Source organism: Sminthopsis crassicaudata, chromosome 4, assembly GCF_048593235.1.
Source record: "Sminthopsis crassicaudata isolate SCR6 chromosome 4, ASM4859323v1, whole genome shotgun sequence".
NCBI classification, from domain to species: domain Eukaryota; kingdom Metazoa; phylum Chordata; class Mammalia; order Dasyuromorphia; family Dasyuridae; genus Sminthopsis; species Sminthopsis crassicaudata.
This window is the reverse complement of record NC_133620.1, coordinates 71,052,245-71,067,831: the sequence shown is the minus strand read 5'-3', so window position 1 is coordinate 71,067,831 and position 15,587 is coordinate 71,052,245. Positions and strand designations below refer to the sequence as shown.

General features: G+C 35.7%; 2 long non-coding RNA genes across 3 annotated transcripts in view; one reads left to right on the top strand and one right to left on the bottom strand.

Annotated features, from left to right (window-relative positions):
• Positions 1 to 15,587, top strand: part of LOC141565463 (uncharacterized) — a 200,258-nt gene that overhangs the window by 12,059 nt on the left and 172,612 nt on the right. The gene's annotated exons all lie outside the window — the stretch shown is intronic.
• Positions 1 to 15,587, bottom strand: part of LOC141565464 (uncharacterized) — a 144,699-nt gene that overhangs the window by 1,261 nt on the left and 127,851 nt on the right. The window contains exon 4 of the long non-coding RNA XR_012489032.1: positions 408 to 518. This is a non-coding gene — a long non-coding RNA (uncharacterized LOC141565464). The remainder of the gene's footprint in view (positions 1 to 407; positions 519 to 15,587) is intronic.

The window sequence follows — 15,587 nt, the reverse complement described above, 5'->3', positions numbered from 1 at the left end:
AAAAAAGAAACTAGAGGTGGAAAGGGGATTGTACCAGAAGAAAGGGAAAGTAGAGGTAAAATGAAGGAAATTACAGCTCACAAAAAGGCAAAGGAAACTGATTATAATCGAGGGAAAGATGGGAGGGGAATGAAGTTGAGAGCTGCAAGAAGAAATAGACAGCAAAACTATAATAGTGGGAGATTTCAACCTTGCTCTCTCAGAACCAGATAAGATGAAAATAAATAAGAAAGAAGTTAGAGAGGTAAATAGAATATTAGAAAAGTTAGGTATGATAAATCTTTGCAGACTTAACATAGTTTTTCAGTATTCATTCCCATCAAGTTCATTTCCAAAGGATGATGAGCCAATGGGCAATTCAATTATATTAGTACTAGATTAGACTGGACAGGTCTCTCTGGACTTACCTGCTCAGCTTCTGAAAAATCCTCGCTAAGATTTCAGATCCCATAATCTGGTTGTTCAATCTCTTGACTTTTTAAAATTTACATGTCACAATCATCTCCCACATTCTTCAGCTAAAACAGGACAGAACAAATTCTTTTTGTTTCTTTTTTTTTTTTTTTATTTCCCCCCCAGTTACATATAAAACATTTTTTGCATTTTTAAAAATTGAGTTCCAGATTTTCTTCCTTATCCCCATTAAGAAAGAACATGTGAAATTATGCCAAACATTTCCACAAAAATCATGTGAAAGAAAACATAGATATCCCTCCCTTAAAAAACATCCCTGAAGAAAAAATAAAATGAGAAGGGGGAGAGAGAAAAAAAGAAAGAGGGTAGGGAGAGGGAGAAAGGGTGAAGGAAAAAGAGAGGAAGATGAAGAGAGAGAGAGAGAGAGAGAGAGAGAGAGAGAGAGAGAGAGAGAGAGAGAGAGAGAGAGAAAGAGAAAGAGACAGAGAGATGAGAGAGAGAGAGAGAAAGAGAAAGAGACAGAGACAGAGACAGAGATGAGAGAGAGAGAGAGAGAGAAAGAGAGAGAGAGAGAGAGAGAGGAAGAGGAGAAGGAGGAGGAAGAAGAAGAGGAGGAGGAAGAGGAGGAAGAGGAGGAGGAGGAAGAGGAGGAAGAGGAGGAGGAGGACAAGGAGAAGGAGGAGGAGAAGAAGAAGGAGGAGAAGGAGGAGGAGAAGGAGGAGGAGGAAGAGAAGGGGGAGTCCTTTAATCTTTATTCAGACACAATCACTTTCTTCTTTAGGTATGGATAGGATTTTTCATTATAAATCCTTCAGAGTATTAGTGGATAATTATACTGTTGAGAATAGCAAAGTCATTCACAGTTGATCATTTCAGAACATTGCTTTTTCTTTGTTCACAATACATTTCACTTTGCTTGAGCTAATGGAGAACTTTCCAGGTTTTTCTGAGAGCATCCTGCTCATTATTTCCCACAGAACAATAGCATTCCATCATAATCACATACCACAATTTATTTGTTCATTCCCTAATTAATTGGTGTCCCTAAGTTTCCAATTTTTTTTTTTTTTTTTGCCCTGAAAAGAAAGTTGCTATAAAAATTTTTGACATATAGGTCTTTCCCTGTCTTCCCCCCCTCCCCCAATAGAACAAATTCAAGAAACAATAAACAGAAGCTCATGTTTATGGGCCATGCATCAAACAGAGATTGAAAAGGCCCAAGGCCTCTCTTTGTTGCCTTGTTTCTCTCTTACTGGAACACTGGCAGGAAAAAAAATATTGTCCAACAGCTAAGTTTTGGCTGACTAATGCCTTTTGAATTCAGGATGCCAATTAAAAGTTCATTTTTTCATCTTGTGGTTAGCAGACCAGAACCAATTCTAGACCATTTGCTAGTTCTCCAAATCAAGAAACAGAACATTTTTGTTATTTCTCATTATTCCTTTCTGGAAATAGGCTCCCCATCTTCTTCTATAAGAGGGCCTTTCCCCTCTCCTCTTTTTAATTCTCATGCTTTGGTCAACATTTATACAGAAACAGTAATGGAGATCACAGTATTGCTCTGAAATTCATAAATAGTGTTTATATTTATATATAGGTCCTTCCACCTTTTCTTTAAAAAGAGAAAAATTAGAAATTATCTGTTTTCCAATAAAATGAAGCTATACATTACATAACAAATGTAGCATTTTTTCATAAAATTTACATGAACTGGATAACAGAAGTCAATTAAACTACTTGGATTGCAATGGGAGTGGGAGAGGACAGTAGTTGGGGCAAGAGAAAAGCAATTTCCTGCTTTTCTATTCTGTTGAAAACAAGAAAACAAGTCTCCAAGGCAGATTAATTTTTTCTCGTCTATGAATGTACTGAGATTTGGATGGTAGTTATGAGCCTTATGGAAATTTCCTGAAAAAATACTTTTTTTCCCCCCATTCTGCCTATCTTCTTCTAAATTTAAAATCGATCTGCTTCAGGGAATTGGGATTGATTTTTAAGAGCTTTCAGAACATGCTAGAGTTTTCAGTTAAGAGTCTGACTATTTCAGACAGAAATCAAGAGTGATTCTGGTGGTCTAGGCAGTTTCAAAGAACTAGATCCTAGTTCTAGAAGATTGTTTTCCATGCTGTCCAATCTCAGTTTAGTTTCATTTGTATTCCAATAACACATAAGCACTTTGAGAGCACAGAATATTTTTTCTTTTGTTTTTGTGGATGTAGCACTAATCACAACCTTTACATACAGTAGCAGCTTAATAAATGCTTGCTGGGTTGTAATCACCCACCTGAATCATCAACATCATTAATAAATATTTATTCAACATCTACTAATGTTCCAGGTATTAGGGTTGCAAATAAAGGCCAAAATATGTCTTTGACTTTGAGAAGTTCATATTTCAATGGGAAATTGCAATTCCAACATGCAAATTATTGAGACCAACTGAATTGTATAAAGTATCATGATTCATTTCTTCTTGGATATCTCACCTTACCACTGAGAATTAGGAAAAGATCTTTATCTTACCATAGGAAACAATCAAGTTTGCTTTTCAAGAGACCTCAGGTCTCTTCTATCATTCACAGTCCCTTAATTTCTCTTCAACAATCTAGGGATCTCTTCTTCTGCTGGAAACCTTATCTTTCCTTTTGCTGATTAAATCTGACTCCAAACCAATCTATCTCAAGGCAAAACAAGGACTCAGCTATGGTGGGGAGTATGGATTGTAGGACTTCCTTTCTATCACCATACCTATGTCATGACTATCATTATCAGGTTGGGTTCCCATCTCTAAATCCTCCATACTGTAAGACTGAGAATCTTTCAACTCCTTTTTAATGCATTAGCTTGCCAGTTTCTTCCCTTCCCGTGTGGATTGGTGTCTGGCCCCCCTGATATAGCTACACTCTTCTTGGGGACAATTTGTTTTCATGAAAAAGATTAGATGAAGGGGCAACTCCCCAAAAAGAATCAACAGAGTGCTCATTATGGAGTGAGCTAGCATTAGGGAAAGAGAAGAATTAAGAGTAAGGGTGCATCATTTCCCCCCTCCCTACAGAGAACAAAGGTACCCCATGACTTCACCAAAGGCAATTAGAGATCCAGCTTCCCACTAGAACAAAGGCTGCTTCTCAAGTGGACTAAATTTATCTTTATATCCTGAGAGGAAAGCTGATCTGATCCCATTATTCCAATGATCTATGAGAGATCAGTGAAGTAGTTAGGCTTCTGAGGCAATTCAAGGGCAATTTTTTGTATTACTGTGGATATGCCTGAAGTTTTGAACAGGAAAATGTGTGTTGGGTGGAGACTAAGGAGAGAAGAGATGGGGAGAAGAGGGATGTGGGGAAAAAAGGAGAATTGGAGATGAAAGATGAAGGGAAATGGTGATAAGAGAAGATGGAGGAGTTTAACTGTCTGTAATTTGTCATAACTATGAAGGCATCATATAGTTTAATGTTTTTCTAAAGAGATTTGCATGTGTTGGGAGGAGGAGTTTGCTCTTTGTGTCTCATTGTACCCTGGATTTTCTTCTGGTAAGTTCTTAACTTAATTTTAGAATAGAATTTCTTATTTCCGTAAGTCAGTTATAGTCTAGCTAACCAAGTGCAAATATTATTAACCTTATTTTTCTGATGAAGAGACTGAAGCTCAGAAAAATTGTCACAAGGTCATATGGTAAGTTGTTAGGATTACTAGGTGAGAACTCAGGTTGTCTGGCGCGGGTAACCCGTTGAACCCCATTCGTGATGGGGATGGGGATTGCAATTATTCCCCATGAACGAGGAATTCCCAGTAAGTGCGGGTCATAAGCTTGCGTTGATTAAGTCCCTGCCCTTTGTACACACCGCCCGTCTCCGCCACTCCGGATTCGGGGATCTGAACCCGACTCCCTTTTGATCGGCCGAGGGCAACGGAGGCCATAGCCCGTCCCTTCGGAACGGCGCTCGCCTATCTCTCAGGACCGACTGACCCATGTTCAACTGCTTAAGTCAACCTGAGTTTTCACCTTGTAATTGTGCAGACAACCTGAATTCTCACCTTGTCACTGTCCAGACAACCTGAGTTCTCACCTAGTAATCCTAACAGTAAGTGGTAAGTAATTGACCTGACATCTATGGCTCTTTAGTGTAATTCTTTACTACATCACATTGCCTCTTCATATTTTTGTTTTTGTTGTTCAGTCATTCAATCAAATATGACTATGAGCTGTTTTTTTCTTTCAAAAATACTAGAGTAGTTTGCCATTTTTTAGAGGTATTTAACCTTGACTTGGCCAGGCTCATATAGCTAATGAGTTCAGATTTGAACTCAGGGCTTCCTTGCTGCAAGCCTAGTGTTCTATCCACTGAACCACCTAGCATACATTTCATATAATTAAAACATAATTAGCTAGGGGCAGCTAGGTGGTGTAGTGGATAAAGCACCAGCTCTGAAGTCAGGAGGACCTGAGTTCAAATTTGATTTCAGGAACTTAACACTTGATGGCTGTGTGATGCTGGGCAAGTTACTTAACCCCAATTGCCTCAGGGAAAAAAAGAAAGAAAGAAAGAAAGAAAGAAAGAAAGAAAGAAAGAAAGAAAGAAAGAAAGAAAGAAAGAAAGAAAGAAAGAAAGAAAGAAAGAAAGAAAGAAAGAAAGAAAGAAAGAAAGAGAGAAAGAAAGAGAGAGAAAGAAAGAGAGAGAAAGAAAGAGAGAGAAAGAAAGAGAGAGAAAGAAAGAAGAGAGAAAGAAAGAGAGAGAAAGAAAGAGAGAGAAAGAAAGAGAGAGAGAGAGAGAGAGAGAGAAAGAAAGAAAGAAAGAAAGAAAGAAAGAGAGAGAGAGAAAGAGAGAGAAAGAAAGAGAGAGAGAGAGAGAAAGAAAGAAAGAAAGAAAGAAAGAAAGAAAGAGAAAGAAAGAAAAAGAAAGAAAGAGAGAGAGAAAGAAAGAGAGAAAAAAAGGAAGAAAGAGAAAGAGAGAGAGAGAAAGAAAGAAAGAGAGAGAGAGAGAAAGAAGAAGAGAGAGAAAGAAAGAGAGAGAGAGAGAAAGAAAGAAAGAAAGAAAGAAAAAGAAAGAAAGAAAGAGAGAGAGAAAGAGAGAAAAAAAGGAAGAAAGAGAAAGAGAGAAAGAAAGAAAGAAAGAGAGAAAGAAAGAAGGAAAAAAGAAAACAATTAGCTTTCCTTAAAGAAAAACTTCCTTTTTAATGGATTACAAGAATTGTTAATGCCCTTCCATCTGGTAACAATAAAAGCAATTAGAATTAATATACCACTTTAAGTGTTTTATACTTAGTGTTTTACATAGATTTTATATACACAAAGTATTTTAATAGGTAATTTCATTTGATCCTCACAACAAGCTTATGAGATATATTATTATTATTCCCATTTTGCACATGAAGAAACAGTCTGGAAGAGGATGGTTTACCCAAGATCATATGGCTAGCAAGGGTCTGAGATAGGATTTGAACTCAGGTTTTACTGACTCAGACTAGTGTTTAATCTACTTAGCATCTGTAATATTTAATACTTATTTGTAATATCTGTAATTTATTTGTGAATCTGTAATATTTAAGAAGTGTAAATAGGGCAGCGAATTATAGTAGAAAGAATAGAAAAGAGATCAGCATTCCAGCCCTGACTCTGACCACTCAGTACTGCTCTGGGTAAATAAGGCTAAGTACCCCACCCCACACTCCCCAACATATACACTTTGGAGAATTCCACTTATCATAGACAGAAACAATTGTGAGGTAAACCATTATGGCGTAAATCACTTTCCTGGAATAGCTGATGGAGAGTGTTGGAAATAGCTCTGGGGATGGGTGAGATGATTCACTCTTTCACTGTTACTGGTCATGTACAGGAATTATAACTTGAGAGATAAAGTGGGTTATTATTATAGTCTGTGTACTTATGAAGCTGGCATAAACTAATCTTGACTCAATTATTTTTGTATAAGAAAGCTAGGTGGCACAGTGGAAGCCTGGATTATAATAAGGATCTGTATGACCACTAAAGTGTTAGTAGTGTTCCTGTATAATTACTAAATCATAAATCACTACCCTTTTCAAGATCATGTCCTGAAAATGTTTGTCTTAGGTCATGAAAATACTCCATATTTTAAAGGTATGAATTTAGAGAATAAAGGAAACCAGAAATTAAGTGATTTTGCTTTCATTTTTAAATAGAAGAAGAGGGCATGCTAAAAAAATTACTTTGCAAAGGAAACTTGGAATTTCAATTATGTTTGTCTTCGTTGTACACTGTAATTCTATGTTGAACTATTTAAAAAACATAATTTTGTACTTTGTGTCTTGAGTCATCAGAAATGTGAATGTCATTATTGGCAAAAATCTAAACCCTGAATTTTCACAAAAGAGTAAAGTGTGTATGCACTCATGTAAGCACACACTCACACACATACACATACACACAAACACACACACAAACACTCACACATATTCCTTAGTGATACAATAATGTATCACCATTGTATCATAATTTAAAAGGACATTTTAGTGAAAACTCTTATGAAAATCCTATTGAATTTAATAATCAACAGTTGAATAATAATAATAAAACCTAGACTAGAAGTGTCAAACTCTCATATTGTGATCACCGTTGTATTTAATCATTTCTGATTCTGCTTGTGCTTTAGATGAATTTCTGAAGTAGATTTATTTATTTAGTTCTGACAAACTGTTGCCAGAGGGTCAAATCTGACCTTGCCTGTTTGTATATTAGCCCCCAAGCTATGAATGGTTTTAACATGAAAAAAGAAACCTTTATTTAAAAATGCAAAAAACATTTTTGGCTCTGTAGGCTATACAAAAAAAGCTAGGATCAGTTTTATTCTGCAAGTAGTAATTTGCTTACCCCTATAGAAAATGGAGAGTAAAGATTTGATATTAATAAAATATGTAATTTTGTTTTATCTTTTAAAACTATTCTAGACCTCATTTAATGAGCTCAACTAAAGATGTGAGTGGGAATTTTGAATGTACTATCCCCATTTTACAGATTGAAAACCTGAAGGTTAGCGAGGTTTAATGATGTGTCCATTTTATGTGCCCCTTTCAAACTCAGAGCTCCTTACTCCAAGAAAGGAGCTTTTATCAAAAGAAAACAGAGGGGAAAAAAAGGAAGAAGGAAAAAATAAAAATAAATGATGAAAAGACAGAGAAAAATAAGGAAGGATAGAAAAAAAGAAGGCAAAAAGAAAGAGAAAGAAAGGAAATAAGAAAAAGAAAGAAAAGGAAGGAGAAAGAGAAAGAAAGAAAAGAAGAAAGAAGGAAGGAGAAACAAAGAAAGAAATTTAAAAAAGCTTTCTGCACTAATTGCCTCCATTTTCTCACCTCCACATTACTTCTAAACCCCTTTCAGTCTGACTTCTTTTCCCACCATTCAACTGAAACTTCACTCTCCAAGGTCACTTATTATGTCTTTATTGTTGTATCCTTACCTCAATTCCAATATGAAACATTTTTTAAAAATTAGCACTTCTTTGAATGATGACACTGTTGACTACCTCCCTCTTCGAAAGTTACTCTTTCTTTTTGGGGGGTTTTCATGCCCCTCTCCTCTTTATACCTCTCATTATAACTCTTCTCTTATCTCTTGGACAGATCCAGTCTTCTTAGTCAGGGTCATCAGCTATGTCCTTCCCAATAAGTGAGGGTTGTACCCTATTACTCTGCCTGGGATTCTGATTATCTCTCTCTTTTTTTTTTTTTTTTTCCTGAGGCTGGGGTTAAGTGATTTGCCCAGGGTCACACAGCTAGGAAGTGTTAAGTGTCTGAGACCAGATTTGAACTCTGGTCCTCCTGAATTCAAGGCTGGTGCTCTATCTACTGCGTCACCTAGCTGCCCCCCTCTATCTGATTACCTCAATGATTTTTATCAATTCTCATAGTTCTAGTTGTCATATCTATTCAGGTGACTCAAAACCTCTAAATATTCTGCTCTCTTCCCTTTTCTGAACTCCAGTCCCTTGTCTCCAAATCTCATTGCCACTAGTCATGTAACAGGTATCACAAACTCAACCTAACATTGAACTTATTTTTTTCCCTCCTAAATCCATCCATCCTCTAAAGTTCCTTATTTATGTTGAAAACACTATCATTCTTGCAGTCTTGCAGAGTTATAATCTGGGAGTCTGTCATTCTTGACTCTTCACTGTCACTCACCACATCCTTCTCCACAACTTCCTGCTGACATCCCTGACAATAGAAAGTTGTTAAGTTTTGTGGATTCTGCTTTTACAAAAATCTCTTAAAGTTGTCTCCTCATCACTGATGGCAGTATAGCCTTTCTGGTTCAGATCTTCTCACCTGGACTATAACATGACTTCTTAGTCAGTGTTCCTACATCCAGCCTCTCTTCTTTTCAATCCATTCCCCACAATCTGCTAAATTTATATTTCTAAAGTACAATTTTGATTGTATTACTCTCCTGCTCACCAAACTATGGTGCCTCTCTATTGATTCTAGAATACGTTCTTAGCACAGCCTAACAGATGCTAGGAACTTAAATGGTTATTGACTGATTACAACACAAATTTCTCTGTTTGGCATTTCAAATCCATCAAAATCTGGCCCCAGCCTATCTTTCCATGATAACCACACATTCCTTCCACCCATGGACTTTATATTCCAAATAAACTGTTCCCCATACCCAACATTCTATTAAAAAAGTAACTATAGTAAAGGATGGTCCCAGAGATATGTTGGTAAATGTTTAACAACTGGCTCTCTGGGAAAAGAAATGTATACTTGATATGCTTTTAAGTTCAATTTGAATTATTAACATTTCTCCATCTTTTTCCTAATTTCAGGAAATCAACAAAATAATAAATCAAGTTCTGATTTTTAGAATTTTCTGATTTCTGACAGGTCACACTGAAGACTTAACAATAGGTTCAAAAGCAAGTACAATCTGGCACTAGCATACTCCTGAGTGTATCCCTACTTGATCATGAGCTATAATAAAGGAATCAATGTCCCACTTGAACTTTGTATCTCCTCTAACACCTGGCATGGCACTCAGTCATAATACCAATTGTTTACAAAGCACTTTTATATGTTATATTGCACTTGATTATCCCCAAAACACTGTATGTAGGTTCTATTATTATTTTGATTTTTACATATGGGGAAATAGGCTTGGAATGGTGTAAGTGGCTTCTCCATGATCAAACAGCTTGATGTTCTGTCTTCCTGACCCCAAATCTTAGACTCCATCCATTAGATAAGGTTACTTTGCAATATACAGTAGATATTTCACAAATATGTCAAACTGAACTAATTGGAGAGGTAAGAAATTGAAGACAATAGACTATATCAAACAACTAAGAGAAAAATACCTATGTGTCCCAACTTTCTTCATCTTTTAACCACTTTCTCCCCCTTTCTTCTTGCCATTGTCTAAGGGATCTTAGGAAGTATAGCTGACTACAAAATGTGTGGAGAGATTCAGTTAAGTTACAGAGTTCCCTTTCTTTAAGCTCTTAAATCATTTTACAGTTTGGAGGACTAGTATAATCACTAGTGGGAAGATCTAAATCAATCAAAAGATTTATGAATAACTAATGGTGCTAACAGACTTAATGTATAGAATGCACTATTAAATGTATATCTGTAGGTTAAAAATGAATGCAACAGGGGTATACTAATAAATGTTTAACAGACTTTGGGGGAAGGGAACTATATAGAGCACACTTTTAAAGTTAATTTGCATTATTAACATTTACTCCATCATTTTCTTAAGGCTAGATTAATGAACAAAGCAATAAATCAAATTCTGATTTGTAAAGTTTGTGTATATCTGAGATGTAAGTGCACTAAATCCTTTGAAGTATTGTTTAAAATGAGTTATTGTTATTATTTCTCTTTTTACTGAGATTTCCTCAATCAATTCTTGAGTGAGGAAATATATTTTCTCCTGAAAACAACAATCACTTGCTTTTCTAAGTGTTCTAAAGTTTTCAAAGTGATTAATTCACTCCAATCCTGTTACGAAGGTAATGTCAATATCAATATTCTCACTGTTCAGATGAGAAAACAAACAAAGAGATTAAGTGACATGCTAAAAATTACATATTTAGCAAATGCTGGGACTAGGTCTTCTGACAATAATAATTACATTTGAATTCTTCACTGGTCTTAGAATAATAGTCTTTTGTTCTTAGAAAGTCAAAGAAAGCAGATTTGTAGGTAAGCTCTTCCTGCTGTCCCATAGAGAGAGCAATGATCTATGGCTGATTGATATAAAAGAATTCTTACTAAATCTATTTTATTACTTGAATCTTGCTTAGGATGACCATAGTTTTAAAACAAAACAAATACATTTTTTAAATGACTGGTAATTTTTTTGCTTTTTTTTTTTTTCAAAGCTAGAATAAAGGTCCTAGGAGAAATAGCTGAGTTCATTTAGAAGACCCACATTAATTAATTAATTAAAACTAGTTAATAGTTTTAAACAAATATTTACAGTATGGCTAGGATGGTCAACAGACTAAGAAACCTTGAAATCAGAGAGAAGATCAGAGCCTATAACTTTAAATTGTCACATGCATGATAATCTAGAGACCGGTAAAAAGCCAGGGGCTTGTAATGCTGCTGGCAGTTACATCAAGGAAAGGCAAAAATCAATCTTATATCACCTCACATTCCTCAGACTGGCTAGCATGATAGAAAAGAAAAATGACAAATACTGGAGGGGATGTGGGAAAATAAGTACACTAGCATACTATTGGTGGATCTGTTAACTGGTCCAACCATTCTGAAGAACAATTTGGAACTATGCCTAAATGACTATAAAAATTCTCTTTGACCCAGTAACTGAAAGAGATAAAAAAAGTAAAAAAAAAAAAAACATATTTATACAAAAATATTTATAACAGTTCTCTTTGTGGTGGAAAAAATTGTAAGTTGAGAAGTACTATGCAAATGCTAGTTAGCATTATTTTTTGAAAGTGAAGAATTATCTTCAGATGTTTTAAAAATTAAAATTGGAATCAGAGAGAATGTCCAGAAATTGGGGAATAGCTGAATAGGTTGTGGAATATAATTGTGATGAAATACTATTGTTCTATAAGAAGTGATGGTTACAGAAAAACCTGGGAATTCTTATACCAACTAAAGCAAAGCACAGTGGGCAGAAACAGAACATTTTTACACAATAATGACAATATTGTACAATGACCAATTATGGAAGATTTAGCTATACTTTGATCAAAATGATAATCCAAGACAATTCCAAAGCACTCATGATAAAAAATACTATCTACTTCCAGAGTGAAATGTATTAAATATATTTTGTGTGTCTGTGTGTGTGTTCTTTTGCCACATGACTAACATGGTAATATGTTTTTCATGACTTCACATGAATACTTATTTTCATATTACTTACCTTCTCAAGAAGTGGGAGAAGGGAGGAAAGAAGAGAATTTGTAACTCACAATTTTTAAAAATTAAAAAAATTTGAAAAATGTAATTGGGAAACATTTAATGAGAAATAAAATATTTTTTTAAAGGAAGAAGGAAAAGGAACCATAGGTATAAAACTATTTACAGTCCCTTTTCTGTATGTGTGTGTGTATAGTGGCAAAGAACCAGAAACTAAGAGACACCCATCAATTGGGGAACTGGCTGAACCAGTTATGGTATATGAATATGATGTAGTGCTATTATGTTGTAAGAAATGATGAAAAGGATTGTTTCAGAAAAACCTGGAAAGATTATATGAAATGTTGTAAAATGAAATAGGGAGAACCTATTGTAATGATTATTATCAAGTTCAAAAGATTTAGCTACTCTGATCAATTCAATGATCTATGATAATTCTAAAGGATTCTTGATAAAAATGATCTCTACTTCCATAGACTTGTCTACTTGATAGACTTGTTGAGTGCAGATTGTGGCCTATATTTTTCCTTTTTCTTTATTTTACTTAATTTTTTCCCTAACAGCACAGCTAATGTGGAAATGTGTTTTGCATGGCTTCATATGTATAATGAGTATTGTATTTCCTCCCTTCTTGGTGGGTGGGGAATGGGTGGAGGAAGAGAGAGAATTTGGAACTAAAAATAAAAATAAATTCAAAGAAAAAAGCAGAGCTAGTAATAATTGGAATAGAGCTGGTGGTTAAGAGTTCTATTCCAAGGCGCTTGCTTTTAAACACTCCTGCCTACAAAAGACCTGTGGGAGACCATGTGTCCTACCAGCAGTTGGAGACTTATAATTCCTCTGATGAACATATGTGGATGGAATTCCTTGACTTTCTAGGAACAATACCACTCCCAAATTGTTTTAGACAAGAAAGGAGAAAAACATTAATTTCCTTTAACTAAAATGAAATTTCCATTATAGGGGATATGGTGCAGATCTTTGGGGTACAAGCCCGAGAGTTGAGTTCTAGCTCTGACTTTTACCAATTTCATGAATAAGTCACTTTATCTTTGTTAACCTCAGTGTCCTCACCTGTAAGATGAGGATAATAATGTGCATACTGCCCATCTCACAGGGTTGTAGTGAGGAAAGCCATTTTAAAGTATTTTTTGAAAAATGTGAACTCTTCTTGCCTATCTTCTGGATATAGTAATTTGGTGAATGAGCCATCCATCATCTAGGTGGCTAAATGGAGGAATGTTGGGTCTGGAATCCCAGGAGACCTGACAGCAATTCCAGCTTCAGATACTTCTTAGCTAGAAGTCACTTATCCTCTGTCTGCCTCAGTTTCCTCAACTACAAAATAGAATAATTGTTGATGGGATAAAAATGAAACACTATTTTATAAATTTTCAAACACTACATAAATTAGTCATTATCATCATCATCACCATCATCACTGCCATCCTCATCATTGTTATTATTGTTGTCGTTATCAGCTCCACTATCTCTTCCTGAACATCACAAATTTAGATGCAATGTATGAGTCTGAGACTTTTATGCTATAGGGAAGTAGAGCTGTAAGTAGGGTGAAGCAATTGTGTTTTTGTTCTAGGGCTCAATATTAGAGATAAAGAACCTTAGTGGTTAAACAACAACAAAAAACAAAAACAACAACTAATATTAAAGGGAATTGAGAAAGGGTTCTCCTAAAAGGCAGAATTTTAGCTGGGACTTAACAGAAGCTAAGAGATGGTGAAGAGGAGGAGAAGCATCCCAAGTATGGGGAACAATCATTAAAAGTGTCTGAAGTCAGGGGGCATGGTGCGTTGTGCTAGGAAGGAAAAGAAGGATGGTTTCACTGATTTGAAAAATATCTGGAGGAGTATGAAGTATGAAAATACGAGAAAAGTAGGAGAGGGTCAGTATGAAGGTGTTTAAAAGCCAGAGAACTTTGTAATTGGTCCTGAAAGCAATAGGGAGTTTATAGAACAGAAGAGTGATGTGATATAATCAGACCTATATTTTAGAAAAACAATTTGATGGCTCAGTGGAGGATGGATTAGAAGTAGGGAGAGAGTTAAGGAATATAGACCCACCGGCAGACTGTTGCATTAATCTATGTGTGAGGTAAGGAGAGTCTACTCGGCTCTAAATGCCATGATCTGTACTGTAACTCTAAGCCAGAGCAATGGCTTTTTCAGCCCAGAATTCTGTCAGGCTGATGTTATGGGATAATTTAATAGTTTAGTTCTAGTCTTGGCTCTGCTATTAATTTGCTATGTGACTGGGCAAGTCACTTAATCTTTCTGAATCTAAGTTTCCTGATCTTCACATTTAGAATGTTGAAATAGGTGGTTTTCCAAATCTTTTTTTTTTTTTTTTTTTCCAGTTTTCACATTCTGTGAACTGTATTTTTCCTGTTTTTTAAAGTGGGTAAATGGCTCACTCTTTATACAATAAACAGTTCTCTGGAAAGTTTTATGCTATTTTTTTATAAATCAAATATTCTAAATGCACTGAGAATTTCCACTTTTAAATGTATCTTGAGGCCCCTTTAAATAAGAAGCCCAGATAACTACAATCTGGTTTGTGACTTGGATTAGTATCTATTCCTGAACCCATACAGATGTTTCTCTTTTGCCAGACCAAATCAGAGTACATATTAATTCACTGCAAATGGCATTTAATTAAATACAACAAGTTAGAATGAAGAAAAACTTTCATAAACACAACACATACTCTCACAGTTCTTCACATCACTGGTGGGAGAGGGAACATGTGTAGTCAAGCAACACACAAGAAAAGGGTAAAACAAAAGTGCCTAAATAGTCAGAACATCTCTGGACTCTGGACTGTGTTCCAGCTGGACCACTTTTCTGCTTTGGTAACGTCTTTAAGGGGCTGTTGATGTAATTTATTGGCTTGATGATGTCACCTGGTGGGATGCTTTCTATATGGGGACCGTTTACTGATTGCTGAACAGCTACTGCCACTTTCTGGTTATTTACTGAATTGAAGATTCTGTGTAGTTAAATTTTTTACATTTCTTTTTGTACACAGCCCAAAGCCTTAGGGCTATTTTAGTTCTTTTGTGAGTCATACCCACTGCCAACCCCTAGCTAGCCAGCAAAATTCTAGTCTCAACCTTCATAGTTCCCCATCTCTAATTCTTTTAGACCTGCTTATTTGGATTAAGGTTAGAAAATTCCTTTCAAGTTCCATCTTGCTAGAGCAGTTAAATAGTGTCATGGGTAAAACACTGACTCTGGAGTCAAGAGGACGTGAGTTTAAATGTAGCCTCAGACACTTAATACTTACTACTTTTGTGACCCTCAGCAAGTCATTTAACCCCAAATTACCTTGTCAAAAAAAGTTCCATCATGCCCCTGGCTTTTGGCTTCTAGCATTAGGTCCACTCAAATTACTCTGGAACTTAGTGAGACAGAGGATGGGAAGAAATAGTGACTTTTCTTCCATATTCTTGCTGACCTCCAAATCACTATTGTCTCTGTAAAGAGAATGGACTAAGTGAAACTTGTGGTAAAGAAGATCAACTCCAAGCTTGCTTACCTTATAAATCGAGATTTTTTGAATAACAAATCTTATATATCAGCTCTGAACTTCCATCACACATATAAAAAGCAGAGTAAAGAATTGTGCATATGTTCCCTGATCCTCCACACAACGTCTTTCCAGAGTGTCAAAGACAGTTCAGGCTTTTCTTCTTAGTCAGCCAATAAATGTTTATTAAACACTGTTATTTATCAGGTTTTATGCCAAGTACTGGAGATACAAAAAGAGGCAAA